The sequence below is a fragment of the Rhinatrema bivittatum genome, chromosome 8 (assembly GCF_901001135.1).
Source record: "Rhinatrema bivittatum chromosome 8, aRhiBiv1.1, whole genome shotgun sequence".
In the NCBI taxonomy this organism is placed as follows: Eukaryota; Metazoa; Chordata; class Amphibia; order Gymnophiona; family Rhinatrematidae; genus Rhinatrema; species Rhinatrema bivittatum.
In genome coordinates, this window is record NC_042622.1 from 241,032,892 (window position 1) to 241,059,626 (window position 26,735).

At 43.3% G+C, this 26,735-nt stretch overlaps 1 protein-coding gene across 2 annotated transcripts in view; it reads left to right on the forward strand.

Moving 5' to 3' along the window:
* The first annotated feature begins 208 nt into the window (after window positions 1–208).
* Window positions 209–26,735, forward strand: part of PIK3R2 (phosphoinositide-3-kinase regulatory subunit 2) — a 183,069-nt gene continuing 156,542 nt past the window's right edge. For both annotated transcript variants that reach the window (XM_029614323.1, XM_029614324.1), the window contains exon 1: window positions 209–332. The gene's annotated coding sequence lies outside the window, so the exon portion shown is untranslated. The remainder of the gene's footprint in view (window positions 333–26,735) is intronic.

The following is a 26,735-nucleotide window of genomic DNA, read 5'->3' on the forward strand; positions in this document are numbered from 1 at the left end:
AGAAGTAGCCCACAACAGAAAAAATGCTTTTTCCTATGGATGACAGGAACGGAAAAAGCCGCACAAACCTTGAAATTGCTTTTTTGCAAGGCTTTTCTTATTGGTCAAAGTTCTCGCGCTCGCCGGGACTGTTTAAGCAGCCTTGACTCCGCCCCCAACGTTACTCTCCCCGCCCCCTTCCCTTTGCCACTCCCCCTCCTCTGCTTGCGCTGGATCCTGGCGGCGGCGGCGGCCTGGCTGTGTGACGGGACTCGAGCAGACACCGAGAGACGGGAGTAACCTCCCCTCCGCCCGCCGACACCCGGGACTGTGGGGGGGTAGGAGCCGTTGAGGTGAGGTACCGGGGTGGAAGGGGAGGGGGGACGAACGTTAAGACGAGAGATACAGTATGCGTGCTTGCTCTAAGCGTGCACGCGCATTCCCCCCCCCCCCTTAATAAAAGAAAACCCGTCAGCACCCCCCTCCTCCACCCTTATAGGGCAAGAAGCTGGGGAAGGCCTCGTGCTGTTTGCACCGAGCTCTCAGATTAACACCTCCTCCCCCCTCCCCCAAAAAGCAGTAATCACTAATGCAAAACTTTGCATTTTGTAATGGGTGCTGGGCACCGCTTAGTGCATTATCCTTGAGTTTGCAAATATGTATTCGGGAAGCTCATCATATTTTGAAGTGAAGGAAAATATTTCTTTCCTAAAGGGAATTGCTGTAGGATCTTTATTGAAAAAAAGGTTATTGCCGAGTGCAAACTGGATTTTTTTTTTTTGTAGCTTTTGCAAGAAGTAACTAAGTGGGGCCTTGGCAGGAGAGGGGGAAGAGCATATGGCTCATAGGAGGCCTGTGATTATTTGAAATTGCTGCAGATGCTTTTTCACATCTGTAGGGCAGAATAGGCCATTCTAATGTGGAGAGGGGGAGGGAGGAGGGCCTCCATTCTTGTCAAAGAAAAGAGAATTTATAGACTTAAATCCTCCCCTCCCCCCCCCCCTCCTTAAAAGAAAGAAAAAAAAAGAATCCTGAAAGGTTTGCCAGCTGTGGCTTTAAAAGCATTCTCTCTCTCTTGATTTATATGGGGCAACTTGGTATTCTGGGGTGGAGGAGGTAACTGGAGCTGAACCAAGATGTGAATGTGGAGGGGTTTCAGGTACATTGATCAAAATTTCCTGAGTAAGGGTTGGGTGGGTATGATCTGGTGTGTGTGAAACTTTACAGAAGGTTTTTGCAGGAAAAGCAACTAAACAAAATTTTCAGTTGCTTTCCTACCTAAAAGAAGCAATGATGTTTTTTTCTTTTATTTAAGATTTTAGAAAAATTTGAAATGCGTGTTTTGTCAGCAGTGAGAGAAGCTCTTGCTTTTGTTGTGTCTGCTCTTCCATCTGTATACATACATGTACACACAGGGCTGGATCTGGGCATAGACATGTTGCAGGCATCCAATTCTGAAGGTGCCCAAAAACTGGGTCTCTGGGCTCTGATTTCCAGGGATGAAAATCCCCCCACTCCCAATCCTCTGCCTATGGGGGGTCCTAATCTTAAATCCATTCCTAAACTTTCTCGAGTACACACAAGCGCACCCGCAGATCGGAGGCTTCTAACCTTGTACACAGATTATGCCTGAAATTTTGTAAAGGCAAGGGCATCGCCCCAGAGAGGAATAAAGCAGTATATAAGCCGGAATCAGTATGTGGAAAGCGCTTCTGATAGCCACTCTGAAATGACAGTTAATGCTATAAGCATTCTGTTTCATTTATCATAGATTGGTTTGTGATGTATGTATTATTTGTTTGTGTACTTACATCATACTTTTTAACTTGTACATTGTTTCAGGTGTCTCTTTACAGAGTTGACGAAATGGTATATAAACATTTTTACTTAAGTGCTCCCTCTTGTTTTAAGGAGATTCTCTAACTGTAATTTTTTAACTTTATGAGGGATTGGGGAATTGTAATGTTTTAAGCTTTAGCATTCTGTGAGTTGGATTGTTTTAAAGACTAATAATTTGGATAGTTAACCCTGCATTTCCAAATAATGCTCAAGGTGGCTTACATCATTATTAGTAATTCCAGTACAATAAGCCTCTTTCCCTAAGAGTTTACAATCTAAATGGGTACCTGAGGCAACAGGTGTTAAGTGACTTGCCCAGCGTCAAAAAGGGACATCGGGGGGGGGGGGGGGGGGGGGGTTGAACCCTGGTTCTCAGCCTGTCGCTCTAACCCAGGGACAGGCAACTCCAGTTCTGGAGGCCCACAAACTGGTCAAGTTTTCAAGATATCCGCACTGAATATTCATGAGTTGTCTGCCTCTGTCGTAAGCAAATGATTCACTATGGGATATCCTGACAACTAGCTTGCGGTCCCCCAGGGCCAGAGTTGCCTACCCCTGTTCTAACCATTTGTCTGCTCCTTCTCTGTAATCCAGAGAAGCTGGTGGCCAGGCAAGTTGACTGTACCCACCAGAGCAAGGATGCAGTAATTTGGCTTGTGACTGATTTGAATCTCTTTTTTTTTTTTTTGCAAAGTGCCACGTGTGCTGAGCATGTATAATTGTAGAGGGCCAGATTTGTGGGGGGGGGAGAAGCTTAGCACATCAGGCCCTTTAGTTCAGAAATCTTCAAGACTGGAGAGGGGAGGGCCATTGTGTTCACTGTGATTAATGTCATTCCTTCTGAGCCAACATGGCAACAAAAAAAATAAAACTTTGTTTCCTTTATACCTGCAAATTACATGATAGTACTTCAACACTACTCAAATCGTTTTGTAACATCACTTTGTGTGTCCCACCATATTTAAATTATTATTATTATTATTTTTTGTTTTGGTGGAAGGAAAGCTGAAGACTGTTAGTGGTGTGACTGTAGAGGCATTTACTGGATCAGGCCCAAGCTGTACTAAGTAATCACCATTATGTAACAACCAGTCTGCAATAAACTTGATAGTACAACGTCAACTTCAAATTGTTGGGTGCTGGTAGAGGTTGCTGCTGCTTAATCATTCTCATCTCCCCTGTCGTTATCTCTAACCTTAAACTCCCTCCCTGCTCTCCACCCTCACCTGCCAGGCTTGGTTTGCCTGTGTTTTTGATAAAGAAAATAAGGCATTTCTGAATATTTTGTTGTTTTAAAAGTAAGTTGCAGTGTTGCTTATCTTATTTTCGAATCTGTGTGTGTGACTTTACGCTGGTGTTCATTAGTCTTCTAGAAAGATGTCTTATCTCCGACTTCCTGCTTTTGAAAGCCATCTGAAGATCACAAAAGGAAGAAGATGGTTCTTCTATAAAGCGCTTTTCTAGTTGTGTGGGATGGTAGTTAAGGGCTGGATCATCCTGCTGCCCCTCTCCCTATTTGATAACTTCTGGGAAAAATTCACTGATCAAGTACAGACGGGGTGGGAACATGCAGGCAGACAGAGCTTGGGCCTGGAGTGCACTGTGTTAAAGCTCATCTCCTTCCCATAAGGCTAAGGTTGTTTTCGTGGGGATCAGAGTTGAAAGGTGGTAGAAAATCCATGCACAGCCATGGCTTTCGCTTCCTTTCTCGTTGATCTTGGCTTTCAAGTACTTGGTTGGCTTGGCAAAAACAATGGCAGTCTATTGTGAGGATTTTAACCCCCTGAAAAGTAAAATATACCAAGAGCTGACAGGTGTGTGTGTGTGTGTGTGTATATTTAAATATGATTTTGGATAATCTGTGTTTTGTTTTTTTTTTGGGGGGGGGAGGGGGAGTGATTATGTTTTTAAAAGTCCTTTTTGGGTTTTATTTTCTTGGCTTTCTTTCTCTGGGACTCTTTCAGACTTGTGTGTGTTAAGGAAAACACACAAGGTCTCCACTGTCTCTCACATGTCAGTGGCATATGTTATAGGGGCCTGAAACCCTTGTGACCGTTTTGTCTGCCTCTGCTAAGTTCTGTGTGCCCGAAAGCGTGTCCATTATTCTCCCAAGCTGAGTGTATCTTTCCACACCTGTTTGGGTTTTTTTTTTTTTTGCTTTCAGCAGGGGCAGCTCAAGGCAGTCTGCTGCTTGAGGCGAGGGAAGAGATGGCACTTCCCTCCCCCAAGGCACCGTGCAGGTCAAATCACCAAGATGGCCAAGCTGTGTGGTCCCCTTGGAATCTAGTCCAAGAGGACGTAGCATGCAGGGGTCAAAGTTCCCAGGGGAGTGGCAGATAAGTATTGGTGATAATATTTTTAGGAAGCTGGCCACCCTGCCACACTTTTGGGAGCCTTGCTATCTGCTTTCCAGCCTTCTCCGGTATTTGCACCTTGGGGAAGAGGGAGATAGGTGAATAGTGAAAGTCTGTGTGTAATGCACTCTTTCAGGATCAGTTCAAGGGTATTAGATGCGCTAAGCAAACATTTCAGCCTTGCAACTCCCCTACCACAAACAGTTAAAAGTTATGTATTTATAATAGATTTTACATGAAAAAGGACATTCAAAGTACAGGCTTCTGATGTCAAAATATCACTTACAACATGCATATTATATTTACATGCACTGCTGTGGTGCCAGTGAGGGAACCCTGCTAAAAAGACAGTTGGAGCCCATATGGTATTAGGCATGCATTGGATTTGGACTCTGCCCTCAGAAACCCATGAATTAATTGAACTGCAAATACAGTATAGTAAACCTCCCATGCCAAAACTGCCAGCGCTCAAACAGAAAGAGCTCTACCCATGAAAATGCAACACTGCAAATAAAACACCAATCCACTCCTATTAAAACAGAACAAGACAGGCAGCTACAGATCCCTACATAGTAGCAGAATACATCGCCTCTGTCACACACCAGACCCTCAACATATATAGAATAAAGTGATCATAAAGTATAAATAGAAATGTGCAGACAAAACCTGAACTGGAAACCACAAACCAGACTCTGCATGCAGTGCAAAATGGAAAAACAGAAACATCACCGGTCCTCATAAAACAATAAAATCAGGAAATATAAAACAATCATAATAGTAAAACCGTGGGAGGAAGTGATGTCACCGTTTGCAATGGTGGCTTGATTTCGGGGCTCCCAACCTAATCTGCAAGCATCCCCGTATATCAGCTATTTTCTCCAAGTGACCCCAGGTGGAAGCTCCCCCACAAACTTGTGGGATGACTTCACTAAAGAAAAAGCTGGATTTGCAGCAGTTTTCCTATGCGGGAGCTGTGGCTGCCAGAACGGAGGGCCTGCAGCATGGTGCATCTGCTGGCGTGTCCAAGCCCGGAGAATCATTCAGGCCGTGGGAGGAGTCTGAGGGGGGAATCTCCTTCTCGATTGGAGTTTCAGCAATGGTTTGCTGAGCTGAGAGGCGATATGCTCACGCTGAAGCAAGAATTTGCGAGTACCATCGCTGAATTGAAAACTGACTTGACTGAGTTGGGGCATAGAGTGGAGGAGGCTAAGACATGGATTGAGGATCAGGCCACAGAACTGCTTAAGTGCCAGACCACCCGTGACAAGCTGGCTCTTTCACAGTCTGAGCTGAGTACCCAGATAGAGGATCTGGAAAATCGTTCCAGAAGGTCCAACCTGTGCTTTAGGGGAGTCCTGGAAGAATATGAATATATGGACTGTTTGTTTTTGAGTATTTGTCAGCATATGCACACTTATTCTGGATCAAGAGTCTCCTGATGCTGAGATCCTGTGGGTGAAGTTGATCGTGCTCATAAGTCCCTAGGAGCCCCTCATGGAAATCTCCCTCAGGACATAGTTAACTGATTTCACGATCAAAGAAAAGGTGATTGCCGCTACCAGGAAATCGGGCTCGATTATGTGGAAAGGCCACAAAGTAGAAGTTTTTCAGGATCTATCTCTCCTCACAATCCGGAAGCGTAGGGCATTTAGGGAGGTCATTACAGTGCTGCGGCAGAAGAACGTTGTTTCCCTTCAGTTTGAGCTTCACTATTGTAGGAGTTACATTGCGAGTGAGTTTGGTATCAGAGACTAAGGAAATCCTGCGAGCAGCTGGCTGGGGGACATTGTTGTCTGCTGGTGGAAATCGAGTGTCCCACGGAGAATGAGTGGTGGCAACACCTTCCCGGTGGCAGTGGATGACAACTGGAGGGAAAAGATTGCAGTGACAATCTTGACATAACTTGCCTGCTAGTTCTACGGAGCGTGAGAGACCTGCGTGAGACCCTGTGAGGGATTTTGTGTCCGGGTCTCAAATTTTGATGTCGTGACACTCTTGAATACACTCATACACTGTTATGTATTGAGGTATACAATGGTGAGTTGCTTGGATGAGGACTTTAGAATAGGGGGATACATGTGTAGTTCCTGTGCTCTGTTATTTTGGGTTGTATTTACTGTTAATTTTGCTTAAGCACAGTGTGAGCATACTGTTTCCTGAGGTGGATTGGGTTGGGGATGGGGGTTCTGGTTAACTGTTGCAGAAGGTTGGTGATGTCATTCCTTATGGAGGGAGTTTTCCACAAGGTGGGTTTGGTGGAACAGGACGGGGGGGGGGGGGGGGGGGGGGAGAGGGGATGAGGTTCTGGATAAGGGTGGGGGTGTGGCGGACATGGTTTTGTTGTCCTCTATTTAGAGTCGCAGGTCCTTTCGGGCTGGAGGAGGAGCAGATTGGGGGAGGATCCTCTTCTGATGGGGGTTCACATGAAAATTGTTTCTTTAAACACCAAGAGGTTGAACTCATGGTAAGAGACACCTCTTCTTTCAGGAGGCTGAAAACTTAGGGGCCTCAGTCATATTCTGTCAAGAGACTCATTTAAGAAGGCAGAATGAAGGAGTTTTGCGCTCGGCTCTATATGTACAACAATTTTTGGCGTTGGCCACTGTGAGACCCAAATATTGTGGTATGGGGATATTATTATCCAGACTCTTGGTGGCTGATGTTAAAGCTTCGGTGAGAGATGTCGAGGGCAGGTACGTAGGGATCAAGCTGGTGGTGAATAAGGTTCTTTACACCCTATTAAATATTTATGCCCCTAATACCGGCCAGGGTTCTTTTTTGCATAAAATCTCAAGTCTCATGTCAGAATGGGTGGAGGGTTATCTCACAATTGGTGGAGACTTTAATCTGACCCGTTATCCTTATTTGGATAGCTTCAGGCAGGTTGATACTGGGTCCCGGGCATCGAGAAAGGTGCTTAAACAACTGAATGCTGATAGAGGCCTGGTAGACATCTGGCGTTTAAGGTACCTAAAGGATTGCAACTTCTTTCTTTCTTTTCTAAGGCACACCAGTCTTATTCTAGGTTTGACTTTTATCTAATTGACAAAACATTAGTAGGCAAGACTATTGATGTAGGGATAGGTAATCTTACATGGTCCGACCATGCACCTATTTGGGTCTCCCTAGAGAAGGGTTTAGATAATGGAGGCAAGAAATTTTGGTGCTTAAATGATAGCCTCCTGGATGATGTAGGTTTTGTAAAACAGCTATTGGGGGACATAAAGGATTATTTTAAGGAATACGATACTGAGGACTGTAATGCAGTAACCTTGTGGGATTGTTTGAAAGCAGTGATAAGGGGAAAATTAATCTCCAGGGACTATTTTGTTGAGAGAGAGAATCCTTGAGGCTTTCTTTACTGCAAAAGATAGCAAAATTGGGATTGCTCCACAGGCATACTTTAGACCATGTGTTGCTGGAGAAACAAGAACTAGCTCGGCAAGAACTGAGTTCTTTGGATTTAGACCGAATTGCTCATCAGATGGCGTTTGTGTATCAAGAGGCTTTTGAACATGGCGATAAAGCAGGCTGCTTGTTGGCCAGAAAGCTAAAAGAGAGGGCTACCCACAATCGCATCACCAAAATAAAAGATCGGGGGAGAGAATTTTTGTATGATTCCAGAGGTATAGGAGACCGGTTTACCAAATATTATGGGGAATTATATTCTGAGGAGCCAGGCATATCAGGTAATATGATTGAGGACTATTTAGTGGGATTGGATGTTAAATCTGTTATGTGATCTGTTAAATCGGGCAATTGGGGATGAGAAGGTTGCTTTGGTTATACTTGAGCTGAAATCCGGCAAGGCGCCTGGGCTGGATGGGTTCACAGCTAAGTTTTACAAGACATTTCATTCAGTTTTGGTGGGCCCCCTTGTGGGTATGTTTAATTCCCTAGCAGGGGACAGGGGGCTGTCGGCTGTTGCTAATACAGCAGGAATAACTATTTTGGCTAAAGAAGGGAGGGATCCCACTTTGTGCAGATCTTATCAGCCAGTTTCTCTGATAAATATTGATCTGAAGATCCTTGCAAAGGTTTTGCTCATAGATTGGGACAAGTGGCTCCGGGTTTGATACATGTGGACCAGTCCGGGTTTGTACAATTCTGGTCGCCGCATCTAAAAAAAAGATATAGTTGCGATGGAGAAGGTACAGAGAAGGGCAACCAAAATGATAAAGGGGATGGAACAGCTCCCCTATGAGGAAAGGCTGAAGAGGTTCAGCTTGGAGAAGAGAAGGCTGAGGGGGGATATGATAGAGGTCTTTAAGATCATGAGAGGTCTTGAACGAGTAGATGTGACTCGGTTATTTACACTTTCGAATAATAGAAGGACTAGGGGGCATTCCATGAAGTTAGCAAGTAGCACATTTAAGACTAATCGGAGAAAATTCTTTTTCACTCAAAGCACAATAAAGCTCTGGAATTTGTTGCCAGAGGAGGTGGTTAGTGCAGTTAGTGTAGCTGGGTTCAAAAAAGGTTTGGATAAGTTCTTGGAAGAGAAGTCCATTAACTGCTATTAATCAAGTTTACTTAGGGAATAGCCACTGCTATTAATTGCATCAGTAGCATGGGATCTTCTTAGCATTTGGGTAATTGCCAGGTTCTTGTGGCCTGGTTTGGCCTCTGTTGGAAACAGGATGCTGGGCTTGATGGACCCTTGGTCTGACCCAGCATGGCAATTTCTTATGTTCTTATGTACCTGGGAGACTTGCCCCGGGCGATGTTAGGAGGGTGTTTAATCTGATGAGCTGGATCAAACAGCAGCGCATTCCGGCAGTTCTCTTGGCAGTTGATGCCGAGAAAGCTTTTGATTGGGTCCATTGGGAATTTCTTTTCCAGGTTCTAGAAAAGATGAGGATTGGGACTACTTTTATCACTTGGATTCGGAAACTTTATGTGGGTCCACGTGCCTGCATAAAAATAAATGGTGGTTATATTGATCCCTTTGAGGTTCGGAGGGGAACCATGTGAGGGTGCCCTTTATCCCCATTATTGTTCGCTTTATCACTGGAGCCTTTTGCAGAGCAGGTTCCTAGAGTGGAAGAGATAAGAGAGGTAATGATGGGAGTTCTCACTTATAAACCTTCCCTCTTTACAGATGATCTGTTTACTCTAACTGATCCGGAGGTTTCCTTGCAGAGGTTGTTGGGAGAAATGAGGAGTTATGGTGCCATATCTGGCTTCAAAGTGAAGTGAGGACAAGTCTGAGATTTTAAATATCACAGTCTCTAATGAAGGGATGGTTAGGTTGAAGTCCTTGCTTCCATTTAAAATTGCCAAGGAGTGGGTGAAATATTTCGGAGTGCGTATAGGACCTGCTGTGGACCAGTTGTTTGCCTTTAAACTATGGTGTGCTGATTAATAAGCTGTTTGGAGACTTAGATAAATGGAAGCGTTCAAACCTTTCCTGGTTGGGGCGGATTTCTATGGTGAAAATGAATGCTTTGCTCAGGCTATGCTATTTTTTCCAAACTCTCCCGATTAGTATACTGTTGCGGATCTTGAAGCAGTGGCAGAAGAAGATTTTCAGTTTCATTTGGAGAAGACGTCTGTGAAGAGTAGCTAGGGGGGTGCTATTCCAGCCCAAAGTTAAAGGGGGGGGGGGGTGTTTGGTGTGCCGGACCTGGAATGGTATTATGAAGCTTCTCATTTGAGAGCTCCTGTAGACTGGCAGAGAGTACGTAATGTGAAATCTTGGGTTTGGCTTGAGCGGGATTGGGCAGGGTCCCACAATTTGGACATGCTGGTTTGACAGGGGGAGAAGTTGAATACGGTTGGGATGTCACCCTGTTCTCTGGTCACTTTGGATGTTTGGTTGCAGTGGAGGGGAGGGCGTTGGTGGAGGATCGGAATTTCTTTTACAGATCCTCCTTTTTGTTGCAGAAGGATTTCCCTCTGGGTGAATCATTGGGGGCCCTTCGGTGGTGGAGGGAGCGGGGCATCACTAGGTTGGAACAGGTCTGGAGGCTATCTTGAAAGATTATTATTTGCTGAGAGAGGAGGATAGGTATTATGACACAGTTATTTCATTTCATATATCAAAAGCTGGTTCTGTCAGACCTTAGAAAGGGGGAAACTTTGTTGAAAGGTTTGTGTGATCAGGCAGTTTGACGAAACCAATATCTCATTTATATGGGTTCCTGAATGGGGACCTTAAAACATGGCCAGCCCATATTAGAGCCTGGGAGAAGGATTTGGGAGGAAACATTAGGGGAAGAGGTCTGGGATCTATGCTTTTTAGCTGTCAAAAAATGCTCAGTTTCTACCAAAATCATGGAGACCAATTATAAAGTATTCTACTGATGGCACTTGACCCCCGAGAAGTTGCATCGGATGTACCCCAAGTCGATGCTCGCTGTTGGAGGGGTTGTGAAGTTACTGGGTCCTACTTTCACATGTGGTAAAGAACACGTGGGATGCAGTTGCTCACATTATTACTTTGACTGGGGTGAGCAGAGATCCAAAATTGTTCCTCTTAGGGATTATTGATGGGATCCTTTCTGATACTGAGCTCAAGCTTTTCACTCAATTGATGTTGGCCACAAAATGTGAACTGACCTTCAAATGGAAGGAGGCTGATGTCCTGAATCTCTCTGTCATCAAGATGAGACTCCTAGGGTGTTTATTCTGGGGAAATTAAGCATAAGTTCCTCAAGGGGTTTTGTAAGATTTGGGAGCCTTATTTGTAAGTAGGAGGCTTCTTTTGAGATACTTGGGTGTTCAGGGTACTGTGACACTTGATTGGCAGGGTAGGATATTGTATAGACCAAATGGTATGGGGCATCTAGCCTAACATGTCGTGCTTCTCTTCATTGCATGTTACATTTGCTCCTTTGCTGCGTGAGCAGAGGGGAGGGCAGGGCGGTGGGGGTGATTTTTTGCAACGTATTCTGTTGAAAGATGCTGTGTGCATAGCATTTTCTATTGTTGTAGTTTATGCTTAAATTAAAGAAAACTTAAATGGAAAAAAAATAATAGTAAAACCGTACTATGAAAATAAATATTTTAAGATAGCTGACAAACAGAATAGCATTCTATAATTAAATTCATATATACATTTTTAAAAAGTTCCCAAAATATTTCAAAACAGCAGACACATCAGATAACATCCAGTAATAATTAAAATTAATAAGGATAAAAAAATTCCCAGCTTTCCATATTTATTTGGGCGCTTTTGATGTCCAGTTACTCTGAAATTGTCCTGATTAGTAGGGGAAGGGGGGAATACACACAAACTTTGTCTGTGCTCTCATATACATGTTCGGTCTCACAGATGCTTACTCATGCTCACACACAGGCTCACTCAAACTTTCCCATGCTCACTCACATACATTCACACCATTCCCTTCTTTCTCACTCACTTATTCCACTTTCCCTTTTATCACCTCTCACTCGGCCCCCTTTGTTTGCCTTCCTTCCCTTACCACACATCCTACTCACTAGGACTCTTCTTTCTTCCTGCCTGCAGGCTCGTCACAATCCTGCACCGGCATGGGATTTGTCATTTGGCCCGTGAGGCCTGGAATCCCCACGAGCACATTATTGTTTGGTGTTTTCTTTCTGCCTGTGTGGGGATTTTGTATCTGGATACAGAATGAGGCAGCAGCCACAGAGGTGGGATATTTTTTTTTTTTGTGTGGTGGGGGGGTGTCACTTTTTGTCACCCCAAAATTTTGCTGCCTGCGGCAGCTGCCTCACCCAATCTAATGATAAAAACGCCCCCTGTCTGTGAGCCAGCTGTTGGTGAGCTTGGTGAAACCTGTGACCAGTCCTGAGTCCAAAAGTGATCCTAGTGGTACAGTGGACAATTCAGCGCCCTCAGAGATTTATCTGTCACCTCCAGTTTGCGCCTAAAGCTCTCCCTCCTTTCCCTGCGCTTTCAAACTGTCTGGGGAGGGTGCCCTGCACACGGCCCTTTCGGTTTACAGAGATTCTGTGGCTGTTGGCGGTGGCCGGCACCCAAACGCCCAGCCACCCTTGCATTTATTTATTTATTTTTAATTTTTATATACCGATGTTCCTGTAAAATATACATATCGCACCGGTTTACAAGGAACTATAACTGTCGCCTTTGGGGCGGAATACATTGGAACAAGTTGAATAAAGAACTTAAAGGGAAATAAATGGACTACATTCAAATAGACGATTAGCTGAAGTAAAGTACAACTCAAAAACATTTGTACAGTGTGATAGATGGATCGGGGCCTATAAGGTCATCGAATTCATCGGCTCTTAGCTCGCCGGGAACGCTCGGGCGAATAACCAAGTCTTTAGCTTCTTTTTGAATGTCATAAGGCAAGATTCTTGGCGGAGGTCCGGCGGGAGCGAATTCCAAAGTGGGGGACCGGCAGTGGAAAGGGCACGTTTCCTCAGTGAGGTTTTTGCCGGAGTGCATTTCCAAGATGAAAAATTCTTCCATGCTTTGTAAGTACAGAAACAAGAATTTTTAAAAGGAAACCAAATATTTCTCACCATCAAACTATTCTTTTAGGATTCTACCCTTCACCTTCTAAATTGTGCTCAGTGATTTGAACATTAAAAAAAAAAATTTAAAGGGGAGATCCTATAATTTTACAGAGCTTGAGCAGCATCTAAAGTAGATCTGTTTATTTTTGACTCCCCCGCCTATGACATCCATTTGCTGCCTTGTTGTAGTCAGGTCCAATCCTGTCTGCCTCCTTTTTTTTTTTTTGGTTGCACGTTGATGCTCGTTGGCTGCCCTTTGGCAACCTCACTGTGTACAGAAGAGCATGTGTGTGTGGTTTTTTTTTTTGTTTTGTTTTGGTTTTTTTTTTGAGAGAAAGTGGGTGGGGTGGAACTGTGACAGAAGTACCTTATTTTTCACTCCATAAGACGCACCTGACCATAAGACGCACCTAGGATTCAGAGGGGGGAAATAAAAATAATAATAATGGTGTGCTAAACTGGCTCTGTTCCCGGGCAACTGTGCATTTTATGGAGCAAATTAGGGGAGTGCATAAAATTATTTTTTTTTGTCCCCATTTCGTTTTCGGGTCTGGGGAGAGGGCAATTTTGGTCCACTCCCCAGATCAGAAAACTTTTATCATTCTCTTTCTGTAGGAAAAAAAAACAACCCCCCCCCCCCCCCGCATCCCAACCCTTTAAATTAAATTTAATTAACTACCACCCTCCCCAAGACCTGCCAAAAGTCCCTGATGGTCCAGCGGGGGTCCGGGAGCAATCTCCTGCACTTGGGCCATCGGCTGTCAGTAATCAAAATGGCGCCGACTGCCCTTTGCCCTTAGTATGTCACAGGAGCCGACCAATGGCATCGGTAGCCCCTGTGACATAGTAAGGGCAAAGGGCCGTCGGCGCCATTTTGATTACTGGCAGCCGACGGCCCACGTACAGGAAGATTGCTTCTGGAGCCCCGCTGGACCACCAGGGACTTTTGGCAGGTCTTGTGTGGTCAGGAGGGTGGGGGTTTGTAGTTTTTTTTTTGTGTGTTTTTTTTTATATTCGCTCCATAAAACGCACAGACATTTTCCCCCCACTTTTGGGGGGGAAAAAGTGCGTCTTATGGAGCGAAAAATAGGGTAATCACCAAGGAATATTTCACAGTAACTAGTTGCTGTTCCTGGATTTTGTGGCGTATTCCCTTTGCCCATAGGAAAAGGTGGTTATTTCTCCTCCATCAAGTTAGCAAGTAGCACAATTAAAACAAATTGAAGAACATTTTTTTTCAATCAACGCATGATTAAGCTCTGGAATTCATTGCCAGAGGATGTGGTTAAGGCAGTTAGCTGAGTTAAAAAAAAATGGTTTGGATGAATTCCTGGAGGAGAAGTCCATAAACTGCTGCTATTTATGTATTTAGCCATTTTATATACTGTTGATCCAAATAAACATCACAGTGGTTTACAACATGACATACATATTATAAATCGACATAAACATTGACTTAATGAGGTCAACATACATTTTAAAATTGACACATACTTGGGATAAGGTATTTGGTTCATAAGATAGGTTCTTAATGACTTTGTCCTTGAGGGTGCGTGCTCTGTGTTCAGATGATTTTAAGTTAGGTTATAGGCATTTTGAAATAACCATGTTTTTTGGTCACGTTTGAATTTCTTTGTTTCTGGAGTCAGTCTTAGATACTTGGGTAGAGAGTTCTATAGCATTGGGCCTGCTCTTGAGCACACACAGTCTTATTTTTATTAGGTGAGTATTCTGTAATGTAGGCACAGCTAGTAGTCAAGTCGACTTATTACTAGTACGACTAGCATGGGATCTATTTAATGTTTGGGTACTTGCCAAGTACTTGTATCCTGGATTGACCACTGCTGGAAACAGGATGCTGGGCTTGATGGACCCTTGGTCTGACCCAGTATGGCAATTTCTTATGTTTTTAACCATCTATCCTCCATTTGCAAGATCTTTAATTGCAAAATCCATATGCATGCAGATTCTGCACCAACCCGGTTAGTGTCTCTGGTCCTTTCTGTGCAGTGATATTGTTTGAAAGGACACAGGAATGTCCAGCCCTATTTTGTTACTGTTCTGGTACAAAGTTTTGTCAAGCAAGATACTGGAAATGTATTATTTATTTAAAATTTATATATACTGCCTTCTGATCCAAAAAAACAATTCAAAGCATCGTACAATCAATTAAAAAAAAAAAAACAGTACATAAAGATTTGGCAGCTGGGATTCTATGCCAAGAAGTGCAGAGTCATGCATCGGTGAGGTAATCCAAAAGAGCTGTATGTGATGGAGAGTGAAACAGTGATGTGCATGGAACAAGAAAGAAACCTTGGGATAATAGTGTGTGGCGATCTGAAGATGGCAAAGCAAGGTGACAAAGTGATAGCCAAAGCCAGCATAGACAGGATGATGCAATACACTACTCTGGCTGCAGTGCACAGCTCAGCATGTGATTGGACGCTTGCCTATAAAAGGGGGTTAGCATATCCAAAACGCCTGTAAATTCATATTGATGAGGCTATTAGCTTTCCCCCCCCCCACCCCCCGATGCAAAAAAAAAATTGTGCGCCCGATGCCTAAAAGTTTACAGAAAAGCTTTTCTGTAGTTCCTCTGACTTAATATTGTGACGGTATTAAGTCGGAGGAACCAAAAAAGGAAAAACCTTATGCAGGCAGTCAGGTTAGGAAAAGGGACGCTCAATTAACGAGCGTCCATTTTTCTAATCTGTGGCTGTGCACAAGTTAGGAAAATGGATGCTCGTAAAATTGAGTGTCTGTTTTCCTAACCCACTGACAGCCACCTCTCCTGCTCACGCCTATTGCCAAGGAGGTGCTAGGGATGCACAGTTTCCCTTTGTGCCTCCTTTTTTACCACGGCAGCCCATTTAAATATTACATCAGGCGCCCTGGAGAGGTGCCTGGTGTGTGTTAGGAGAGCGGGAGCTCGATCATGAGCACTTGTTTTCCGCGCGCCGATATTGCATCGGTCTGAGAGAGAGGAATAATCATCAGGAAAAAGGTGGTGATGCCCTTGTACAGGTCCTTGGTGAGGCCTCATCTGGAGTACTGTGTTCAGTTCTGGAGACCGTATCTCAAAAAAAATAGAGACAGACTGGAAGCAGTCCAGAGACCGGCAACCAAAATAGCATGGGGGGGGGGGGGGGGTCTGTATTGGAAGACTTATGAGGAGAGGCTGAAAGATCTAAATTTGTATACCCTGGAAGAGAGAAGGTGCAGTGAAGATATGATAGTGACCTTCCTATACCTGAAAGGTTTTAATGATGCATGAACTTTGAACCTTTTCTGTCGGAAAGGAAACAGTAGAACTAGGGATCATGAAATGAAACTGCAGGGGGGACATCTCATAGCCAACGTCTGGAAATATTTCTTCATGGAGAAGGGTGGTGGATGCCTGGAATGCCCTTCCGGAGGAGGTGGTGAGGACACAAACAGTGAAGGATTTCAAAGGGGCATGGGATAAACACTGTGGATCCCTAAAGGCTAGAGGACAGAAATAAGTGGATGCATGGAGGTAACCTGCATGGAGTGGCAGTTACTACCCTTAACAGAAGGCAACGGATTACTATCCTCAATCAATAGCCTTGATGCTTTTGACAAAACTGCAGCATCACTCTCCTCTTCGACCAGGGTGGCAGGAAGGGGAATTGGGTACAGACAACAACCAACATGGGCCCTGACCTGTATGGTCTGGGGTACTGGCACGCAGACATAATGGGAAAATCACAGGACTGCTTCTACGGCCAGGTCCCAAAGCAAAGATCATCAACCAACATTGTCTGAAATATCAAGAAGGTTCCTCACCCAGTAAAAATGTTGCTAGCAGTAATTTTTGGGTTTGACAGTTGCTTGGTTTTCATTATAAATATTATTTCCCTTGTCAAAAGGCTTGGGGGTATCTTGTATGGAGCAGCAGATACCACCATAAGAAGCTTGCTGGGCAGACTGGATGGGCCATCTGGTCCTTTTCTGTCACCATACCTATGTCACTATATATGTAAATTGCAATAAAGACACTTTTCATTTTGTACCTGAGAAGCCTAAAATTCATGGTGAGGCCTTCTAAAATTGTGATGCCTTGAGTTTGTGGGTTCCTCCGTTCCCTTTAAAAGGATTTTTCCATCCCTTTTTAAGCCACCAGAGTTTTTGTTTTCCCATTCTTGCTGGCAGGACAAACTTTCTTAAAAGGAGGAAAAAAAAACAAATCCAAAAACAAAACCAGAAAATAAATAAAAAGACCAGCTGAGGAAACAGACAGAACTTAGGTTGCTGTTCCTTTTTACTGCTAATATATCAGTGACCAGAGGTTCTCTAGAATGCATAATTTAACTGTTCAGTTGTAAAATCTTTCTAGCAGTGACAGTGTAGAAAAACGTGCTTGAGCTTGATTTGGAATTAGTGCACATCCTCCCCCCACCACCTTGGGCCTCCAAGAGCATTATAACAATCTAACATTAAGGTGCCAATGTAAGAATGAATCCAAGGTGTTTTAGGTGAGCCTTTGAAACCAGACAGGTCCTTCCCTGGGATGCAACCCAAAGGCAGCAGAACTGCAAATAATTCAGCTGGTTTGTGGGGTCCCCCCAGCTCCTCTCAACCCCAGGACTAATGTGTCTTAAATGTGGCCACCCTCGTCAGAATTTGCACGGTGTGGGTGGGTTGCCCCAGGAATATTCTCTGTGTGGCGGGCATAGAAGGACGAAGCAACTTGATGTTGGAAGGGTTTCATGGCACCCAACTCTCTTCTCCTTGGCCCATGGAAGCCTCCCAAAGCCACGGCATTAATGAGCGGGTTTTCTGTTTGATATGGGCAACATTCAAGTGTAATACTTTTTTGTTTTGTTTTAAATACAGGTTCTTAGTGCCAGGTTCATGAAGCTTGTGTTTTCATTCCAAGAAAGAGACAGAATGGGAGAAAAGCTTTCTTGACATGCCTCTTTGCTGCCTCCCGTGCCCCTCCTCGTTTCCATAGTTCGAAGGCTGAATTCTCTCTGGCGCTTCTGTTTTGCATAGTGTTTTGGATTAAATAAACTCATCCCACCGGCTCTGCGCCCTCTGCACTGAGTGGGTTTGAAAGTTGCATGAAGAAAATGTTTAGAGGGCCAGTGCATCCTTTGCCGTCTGCTTCATGAAATCTATGGGATTCTGCTCTGCACAATCTATGTGAAACTCACTCCAGTTCATTATGATTACAAGATAGTTTTGAGACCATCATTCTTTTTGGTGAGCCCTTGACCCTGCTGCTTGTTAGAATTTTTCCTTTTTTAACTAAATTAAATAGAGCAAAATATTCTGGACTAGTTTTGGGGTTTGCTGTCTATCGCTTTCTTTGTGAGCTTCATGCCAAGACAATTTTTGGTTTGATTCATTTTCTGAAGCCTTCTGCGTTTTGCTGCCTGCCTCCCCCCCTCAAGCCCAAGACCCTGTTGCTGTGCTTTTTTGCCAGGGAAACTTGAAAGTAGGCTGTCATAAACACTTTTGGAGGAACTGCTAAATCTCCGTTTAGCTGGCATTGGTAAGATGATGCCGGAGCATTGTTCAGCCATTCCTTGCTCGCAGGGAGAGTGCATCTGCACATACCTCCTTTATTCTCAGCATCTTAGAGTAATCTCTTAACTTTTGTAATCCTTATAGACCTGACAGATTGCCAAGTACCAGGTTGCAGAAGGTAGTCAGGTTAGAGGTGATGATGGGCATTAAATAATTACATAGAAACATGAAAGCAGAAAAAGACCTAATGGCCCATCCAGTCTGCCCATCTACCCAATTAATTTAGCTTTATAAATCCTGATAGTGCAGACACATGGCAGCTGATTAAGTGATTCCAAATTTGATAGGAACAGGCACTAACTTTGCTAAGTTCAACTTTTTTTTGTGATTGCATGGTGATATTTTCAGTTCTAGAAAAATCCTCCAGTTTCTGTAAAATTATCCTGATCTAGAGGCTTATAATCGCAGAAGCAACCTCTGATCTGTATTTACCAATCAGATACGAATTTGCCCAGTGGTGGACTGTACTGACTTTTGGCCCTGGGATCCAAAGATTTTAGTAACTCTTAGGAAATCCCATGCGCAGGCAGTGAGCACCTCCAAAAAGGTAGCTGGTGGGTTTTTAAATATGAAATGTAAGATTGCTAACTGTTATTAAGGTGAAATGGACAATAGACATGATTTCCTCATTGTGGTTTTCACTATTGTGTTGGGGAAATTTCTACCTTCGTATATTGAGGTCAGTTGCCCCTGACCCCAAGGGACTTCTGAAGGGGGAGATTGGAGTTGATACATAATTGGCCGGTTGTATGGATTTGTAATATATCAATAATGCAACAAAAAAAAGACTAAAATCCTAGTGCAGGGCCATCCTGAGGTTCAGGTCATGGTGCTAAAACTCTAGTGGAAGTCCAGCCATATGGTTCAGGTCATTGTGCTGCAGATGAGGGAGAGCCATGTCTGATTGCGAACAATCAGGGCAGGGTGCACCACAAAGGAGCCTGGCACTTGCTACTTTGGCTGCGCCATGCTAGCCAGTGCCCCAGATAAGTAGCTTGTGACGTTTTCATGCCAGTCTCTTCTTTCCAGTAATGAGAATGCACTCTTTTTAAACTTGCTATGGCCGGGATATTTTCACCCTAGGAAGTAGTTGGTTGACAGATATGTCTTAACCTTTTGCACTCTTAAGAGGGAGTGCTCCTCTTTAGCTGGTTACCTCTGGGATAACCAGTGCTGGATTACACATGCCAATGTGGAGGAGGAGTGTTTAATTTTATTTATTTATTTATTTTAATGTTAGCTGTGGCATTCAGTGAGGATGCAAATAACATAGTAATGATGGCAGAAAAGGATCAAATGCTCCATCCAGTCTGCCCAGCAAGTTTCTTAGGGTAGCAACTGTCGTTCCATGCAGTTAATCTCAAGCCTTTTAATAACCCATAAAAATTTACTGCTAGCAGCATTTTTACTGGGTGATGAGCCTTCTTGATAATTCAGACAGAGATGACATGTTTTGCTTATGGACGTAGCCTTAAAAGCAGTCCTGTGCTTTTTCACTTATGTCTGCATATCAGTATCCCAGACCATAAAAGTCAGGGCATGTGTTGGTTGTCGTCTGAATCCAATTCCTCTTCCTGCTACCCACCACCATCAAAATGGAGATTGGTGATGCAGTTGCATCAAAAGCATCAAGGCTTAGTGGTTAAGGGTAGTAATCCCTTGCTCTCTGTTAAGGATAGTAATTGCTGCTTCGTGCAGGTTACCCCATACTTATTAGTTCCCCCAGACTATAAAAGTTGGGGCCCTCATTGGGGGTTGTCTGAAATCAACTCCCCTTTTCACCCTGCCATTGAAGCAGAGAGCAGTGTTGCAGATGTATCAAAACTTATTGGCAGGCCCGGCACCACCGGGTGTGCAAACCATGCAATTGCACAGGGTGGCATCGGAAGAAGGGAGAGGCTCATGTTGCTACTGGTGGACCCTATCCCACTAGCAGCAGGATAATTTAGCTTTTTCTGCCGCAACAGAAAAAGCAGGAAGCAGTTTTGTACCGGGGGGGCGGCGTGTTACTTTAATGCCATGTGCCGGCCGCGCACAGCAGGAAGATCGATGGAGCTGTAGTGGAACTCATCCCACCACGGCCTGAAGAAAAAGTCACATCCAGGTGCCTCTCCTCCTTCCTTCCTGCACGACCCTGAAAGAAAAACGTTGCCGGAGCTGCATGGGCAGGAAGGAGGAGGAGCATCAGCTGCGTGCAGAAGAAGAGTAGTATTTTGTAGCAGGGCCACCGTGGAGCCTATCCTGCGGTGACCCGCGAAGAGGAGGCCCAGAGGTGAGAGAGAGTCTGAGGCCCTGTAGAGTGTGTCTGTGTATGTGTATATATGAGAGTAAGTTGAGAGAGAGTGAGTTGAGAGACTGTGTAGGAGTGAGAGCCTGCATGATTGGAGAAACAACATGTGAAAGCCTGTGTGTGTGTGTGTGTGTGTGTGTGTGTGTGTGTGTGTCAGCATATGAGAGCCTGTGTTTTTGTGTGACAGTGTGTGTATGTGAGAGACAGCATGTGAAAGAGAAGACAATGTGTATTTATGTATGAGAGAGCATTTGAGAGTGAGAGCTGTGTGTGTGACAGCATTTGAGTGTAAGAGCCTGTGCCTTTGTCTGTATGTGTGAGAGACCATGTGAGAATGAGAGCCTGAGTGTGTGTTTGAGGGAAGAAAAGACAGATGGATAGAGAAGAAACAGAAAAAAAGAGACCCTGTAAAAGGAATTGGCAAAAGACCAAGAAAGGGAAAGTGTAGAGAAAAAAAAAAGCCTGTGACCAATCAATTAGAAAGCTAAGATCAGACAGCAAAAGTAAAAAAAAAAAAAAAAAAAAAAAAATGAAAGAGAGGAGAAAGTTTCTGCATCCCTCTTCCACTAATCATTGACAATCTCGGGATGACTGGAAATCAAAAGTTCCCAGGTATGGAGAACATGAATTTTTTAAATCCTTTTTAGTTTTATTTTCAGGTGTTGTTTGCTGTCTGCGGTTTTGAAATATTTTATTGGTGTTTGGGATATTTAAAAAAACTTCTATATATGTTTTTAATCATTTGATCTTTTATTCATCAGCTTTTATTGAAATATTAGTATGTTTTTAGTATTATGATTATGTATTTTATTTCTTGATTTTATTGTTTGATGTTTGATGAATAGTGATGGTTCTGTTTTTTCATTGTTGCACTGCATTGTGTCTGGCTTCTTGCCGTTTCCAGTTCAGTTTTTGCGCATTTGTATTTCTGCTTTATGGTTGCTCTATTCTGTATTTGATGAGGGTCTGTTCTGCATGTGTGACTGAGGTGAGGTATTCTCCTAATAGGAAGTGTATTAGTGTTTTAGGGCTTTCGGAGGGTCAAGCCCACACACAACACAGGTTACAATAGGCCTAATACCATATGGGTTCCAAATGTCTTTTTTGCAGGGATTTCTGGTTGGTATCACAGCAGTGCATGTAAATATAATGTAAGTGTAGAAGCAGTAGAGGAGGACCGGAAGGCTCATCTGTATACTGCTCCCAGCATCCCCCGGGAGAGGAGTCCAGAGGTCACCGCAAGCGAACCAGGGATTGAATTCCACAGCCCCAGCTTCCAGAGGCCCCGCACCCTTTGCAGTAGAGGAGGACCAGAAGGCTCATCTGCATACTGCTCCCAGCATCCCCCGGGAGAGGAGTCCAGAGGCCCCGCACCCTTTGCAGTAGAGGAGGACCAGAAGGCTCATCTGCATACTGCTCCCAGCATCCCCTAGGAGAGGAGTCCAGAGGTCACCGCAAGCGATCCAGGGATTGAATTCCACAGCCCCAGCTTCCAGAGGGCCCGCACCCTTTGCAGTAGAGGAGGACCGGAAGTGCGCGCCATTAGGCGCGCGAATCTCAAACCCTTCCATTAACTGAGTGAAGATTAATTTAGCGGTGGTTAAAGAAGATTGGTAAGTATAGCTTTCAGAAATTTTTGGGCTTATAAAAATTTGGTGAAAGGTGAAATTAAGGGATATATTCTTTAGAGTTTGTGTGTGTCTGAGGTAACAAGTAAGCCAGAGATAGTTAATTCTAGTGTCTGTCTTTCCCACCCACTCAACAATTGATTTTTAGGCACGAGACACTTTCTCATTAAAAATCAATCAGGATCTTATCTAAATCATACTATTGTACCAGCCCTTATTGAAAGTTTAATCATCCCCCTTGTAGAACACTAGCTGATTAATTAGTAAATTCACCTGTAAATTTAAAGTACTCTCATTCCAACTCCCTTAGTCTCCTAAACTTAACTGAGGAACTCAATAAAACTAAGATGAAGGCAGCAGTCCAGCAGCAAGAGGGGGGGCTTTCCAGTCTTTTGCATTGACTGTCACATGTATGATTTTTTACCCGCCGGTGAGAGATTGTATGTGTGCGCACTCTGTGCAAAGAGCTCCTGTCTCTCAGGAAACGAGTCCGATCTCTGGAGGCTAGAGTAGCAGACTTGGAGGAGCTGAGGCAGACAGAGAGGTACATTGATGAGACCTTCAGGGACACAGTAGCCAAGTCCCAAATCCAGTCTGGCAGCCCCAGTGCTGCCTTGGATCAGAAAGGTCTCCCAGTAGGAGAACATCACCCTGGTGTAGCAGGAAGTGATCCTGTAGCAAGTACCTGCTCTCCAGGTGATGTATTGTCCTCTCGCACTGAGGACAAGTCTCCCAGGGCTACTGCCCAGGAGGGAAGTGTTAGGCTGGCCATCATAGTTGGTGATTCAATTATTAGAAATGTAGATAGCAGGGTGGCTGGTGGAAGTGAGGATCGCCTGGTAACTTGCCTGCCTGGTGCAAAGGTGGCAGACCTCACGCGTCACCTAGATAGGATTATAGACAGTGCTGGGGAGGAGCCGGCTGTTGTGGTACATGTGGGCACCAAAGACATAGGAAAATATGGGAGAGAGGTTCTGGAAGCCAAATTTAGGATTTTACGTAGGAAGCTGAAATCCAGTACCTCCAGGTTAGCATTCTCTGAAATGCTTCCTGTTCCACGTGCAGGTCCCCAGAGGCAGGCAGAGCTCCAGAGTTTCAATGCGTGGATGAGACAATGGCGCAGGGAAGAGGGATTCAGCTTTGTAAGGAACTGGGGAAACCTTTGGGGAAAGGGGAGACTTTTCCGAAAGGATGGGCTCCACCTTAACCAGAGTGGAACCAAGCTGCTGGCACTAACTTTCAGAAAGGGGAGAGAACAGCTTTTAAACTAGAACAAGGGGGAAAGCAGACAGTCACTCAGCAGTGCATGGTTCGGAGAAATGTATCCTTGAAGGATACTAATGAAACAGGAGAGTTAGGGCATCCCAACAGAGAGGTTCCATCAAAAGCAAACATAGTCCATGTGCCTATATGTAAAAAATCACCAAAGCTAATGATATCTGAATTATCCCTAACAACTAAAAAGCAAGATGTTAATACAAACAAAAAACACACTTTGAAATGTCTGTATGCCAATGCCAGAAGTCTAAGAAGTAAGATGAGAGAGTTAGAGTGTATAACAGCAAATGACGAGATTGACATAATTGGCATCACAGAGACTTGGTGGAAGGAGGATAACCAATGGGACAGTGCTATATCAGGGTACAAATTATATCACAATGATAGGTAGGATCAACTTGGTGGGGGCGTGGCACTTTATGTCCGGGAGGGTATAGAGTCCAATGGGATAAAGATCATATAAGAGACTATTTATTTATTTTAAAGTGTTTGTATATCGTCTTTACAAACAGTGTTTAATCAAAACGGTTTACATAACTAAATAAAAAACAAATGTAAATAAAGATTTAAATTTAAAAGAACATAAAGATTATCAAATTATAAAAGCTCAAAATTACAAAAATATATAATAAAAATAAAAATCTAAAACAATGAATAGTTTACATAATAAAAAAAATAAATCAATATATAATAATGTTGTGCCCTGTGTGATGGAGAAGTAGTTATGTTATTTAGTGTGTGATATATGGAAAGCAGATTGAAATAAATGTGTTTTTAGGGATTTTTTGAAGTGTTTGGAGTTGGATATGGATCTTAAAGAGTCTGGTAATGCGTTCCATAAGATTGGTCCAATGACAGAGAATGATCTTTTTCTGGTGATGTCAAGACGGGCCTGTCGTGGTGATGAGATGTCTAAGAGGTTTTTGTCCAGTGATCTTAGATGTCTTGTGGGTTTGTAAATCCGGAGAATGGAACATAAGGTAATTGAATTAGGAGTGTAGATGAGAGAGTGTATAATGGACAGGATCTTGAATTGTATTCTGTATTTAATTGGTAACCAATGTAATGATTGAAGTATCGGAGTGATATGATTTTTTATGGAAGAGTTTGTTAAGATACGTGCTGCTGCGTTTTGGATCAGTTGAAGTGAGTGAAGTGTGTTATCTGGGAGACCTATATAAAGAGAATTACAGTAGTCAAGCCCATAAAAGATGAGTGATTGAAGTATAGTCCGAAAATCGTGAAAGAAAAGTAGAGGACGAAGCCGTTTCAAGAGTTGAAGCTTATAAAATGAATTTCTGGTAATTATGGATATGTGTTGTTTTAATGAAAGATCTGAATTAATAGTTATACCTAAATTTTTTGCAGATTTGGAGATGGGGATAGTGATACCGTTAAATACTAATTGAGGGGGGGGACCTATGGATGAATCTGTAATTGATGAGAGGTGGACTATTTCTGTTTTTTTTGGATTTGCTCAGTAGAATCTATATGGGTAGAAATCCCATGTGTGTTGGGTAAGAGTATAGTGATAGGTGTATACTACCGTCCACCTGGACAAAATGGTCAGACAGATGATGAAATGCTAAGAGAAATCAGGGAAGCTAACCAATTTGGCAGTGCAATAATAATGGGAGATTTCAATTACCAGCAAAAAATTAGTGGAAACCAAAATAAATTTGTATTTATAGCCTAAAAGGTGTCAGCAAGCCTGTCGTTGTGGCACTTGAAAAGTGACCAACCGGTCTATGCATCACCCACCTTCAAAAGTTCTTTTTAATGAAATATATTTAAAACATTTTTAAATTATTGTAAAATGTCTTCAAATATGCATTAGTGAAAGACTCTTCACATTCTATTTAACCAGATCCAACACGGCCCGTGTTTCGCTGTGAAGCTTCTTCAGGGGCATGCAATGATATCAATAGTGGCAAGTCACATCACTTTTACCTAAAAACATCATTGACAGAATCAATTCAAATTCTTTGTCAAAATAGAAAGACAGAAAAATACTTATCTGTACATAAACTTGGCTACCATTTTGAAATGGACACAGCGTCTCAATGTCTCTTCGCCAGAAAGCAAAGGAAACGAAGCCGAGGCTTTTACTTATTTAAATACCAAGTCATCCGATGATGTCACAAAAGCGCGGAACTTGAATGTCAATTCTCTTCACCAGCTGATGTTTAATCAACAGGTTCTGTCAAACAAGGAGGTTATCAACAACAGTGTATTTGTGTATCATTGTCCGAGGAAAACATATAGATCAAGTTCAGTGTTTAACCCGGCCGGGGCAATGGTGTTAAGCTTGTAAATCCATCTTTGTTCTTTCTAGAATAGTAGTGACTCCCGGTCACCACCATGCCAATGTTGAGGAACATGATCGATAGCGCAAAATTGAAGGTCAGCAAAATTATGCCCAAAATTTAAGCAATGCATCACCAGAGGTTCGTCTATTCTAGAGTGTTTAATATTCGATTTGTGTTCAATCATCCTTGTTTTCAAAAGACGTTTGGTTTTACCAACATATGATAATCCACAAGGGCAACTGTTCAGATAAATGACCATAGTAGATAAACAGGTGGTGTGATATTTCAGAAAAAGTTTGTATCCAGTACTAATGGTCAACAAATTCTGAATAGACATAGAGGAAGCACACACTACACAATTTTTGCATGGAACATGTGATCCTTGTAAAGTGTCATTAACATCTAAAGACACGGAACAGTCAGATCTCACTAGTAAGTCCTTCAAATTGGTAGCCCTTGAGAAGGTAATACGTGGCGGGACTTGGAAGATCTGATGTGTTTGTAAAACGTGCCAATTCTGAAGTATTGATTGTCGAATTTTATAGGCATCAGAGGAATAAGGCAAAACACAGGTGTGACGGGATGTCTCTTCTTCTTTTTTTGGCAGAAACAGCCATTCTCTATGTGAAAATTTTGCTCTCAGATAGGCTTTCCGAATGCTTGATATAGGATATCCGCGAGCCACGAAGCGGATTTTGGGCATAATTTTGCTGACCTTCAATTTTGCGCTATCTATCATGTTCCCCAACATTGGCGTGGTGGTGACCGAGAGTCACTACTATTGCAGAAAGAACAAAGATGGATTTACAAGCTTAACACCGTTGCCCCAGCCGGGTTAAACACTGAACTTGATCTATATGTTTTCCTCGGACAATGATACACAAATACACTGTTGTTGATAACCTCCTTGTTTGACAGAACCTGTTGATTAAACATCAGCTGGTGAAGAGAATTGACATTCAAGTTCCGTGCTTTTGTGACGTCATCGGATGACTTGGTATTTAAACAAGTAAAAGCCTCGGCTTCGTTTCCTTTG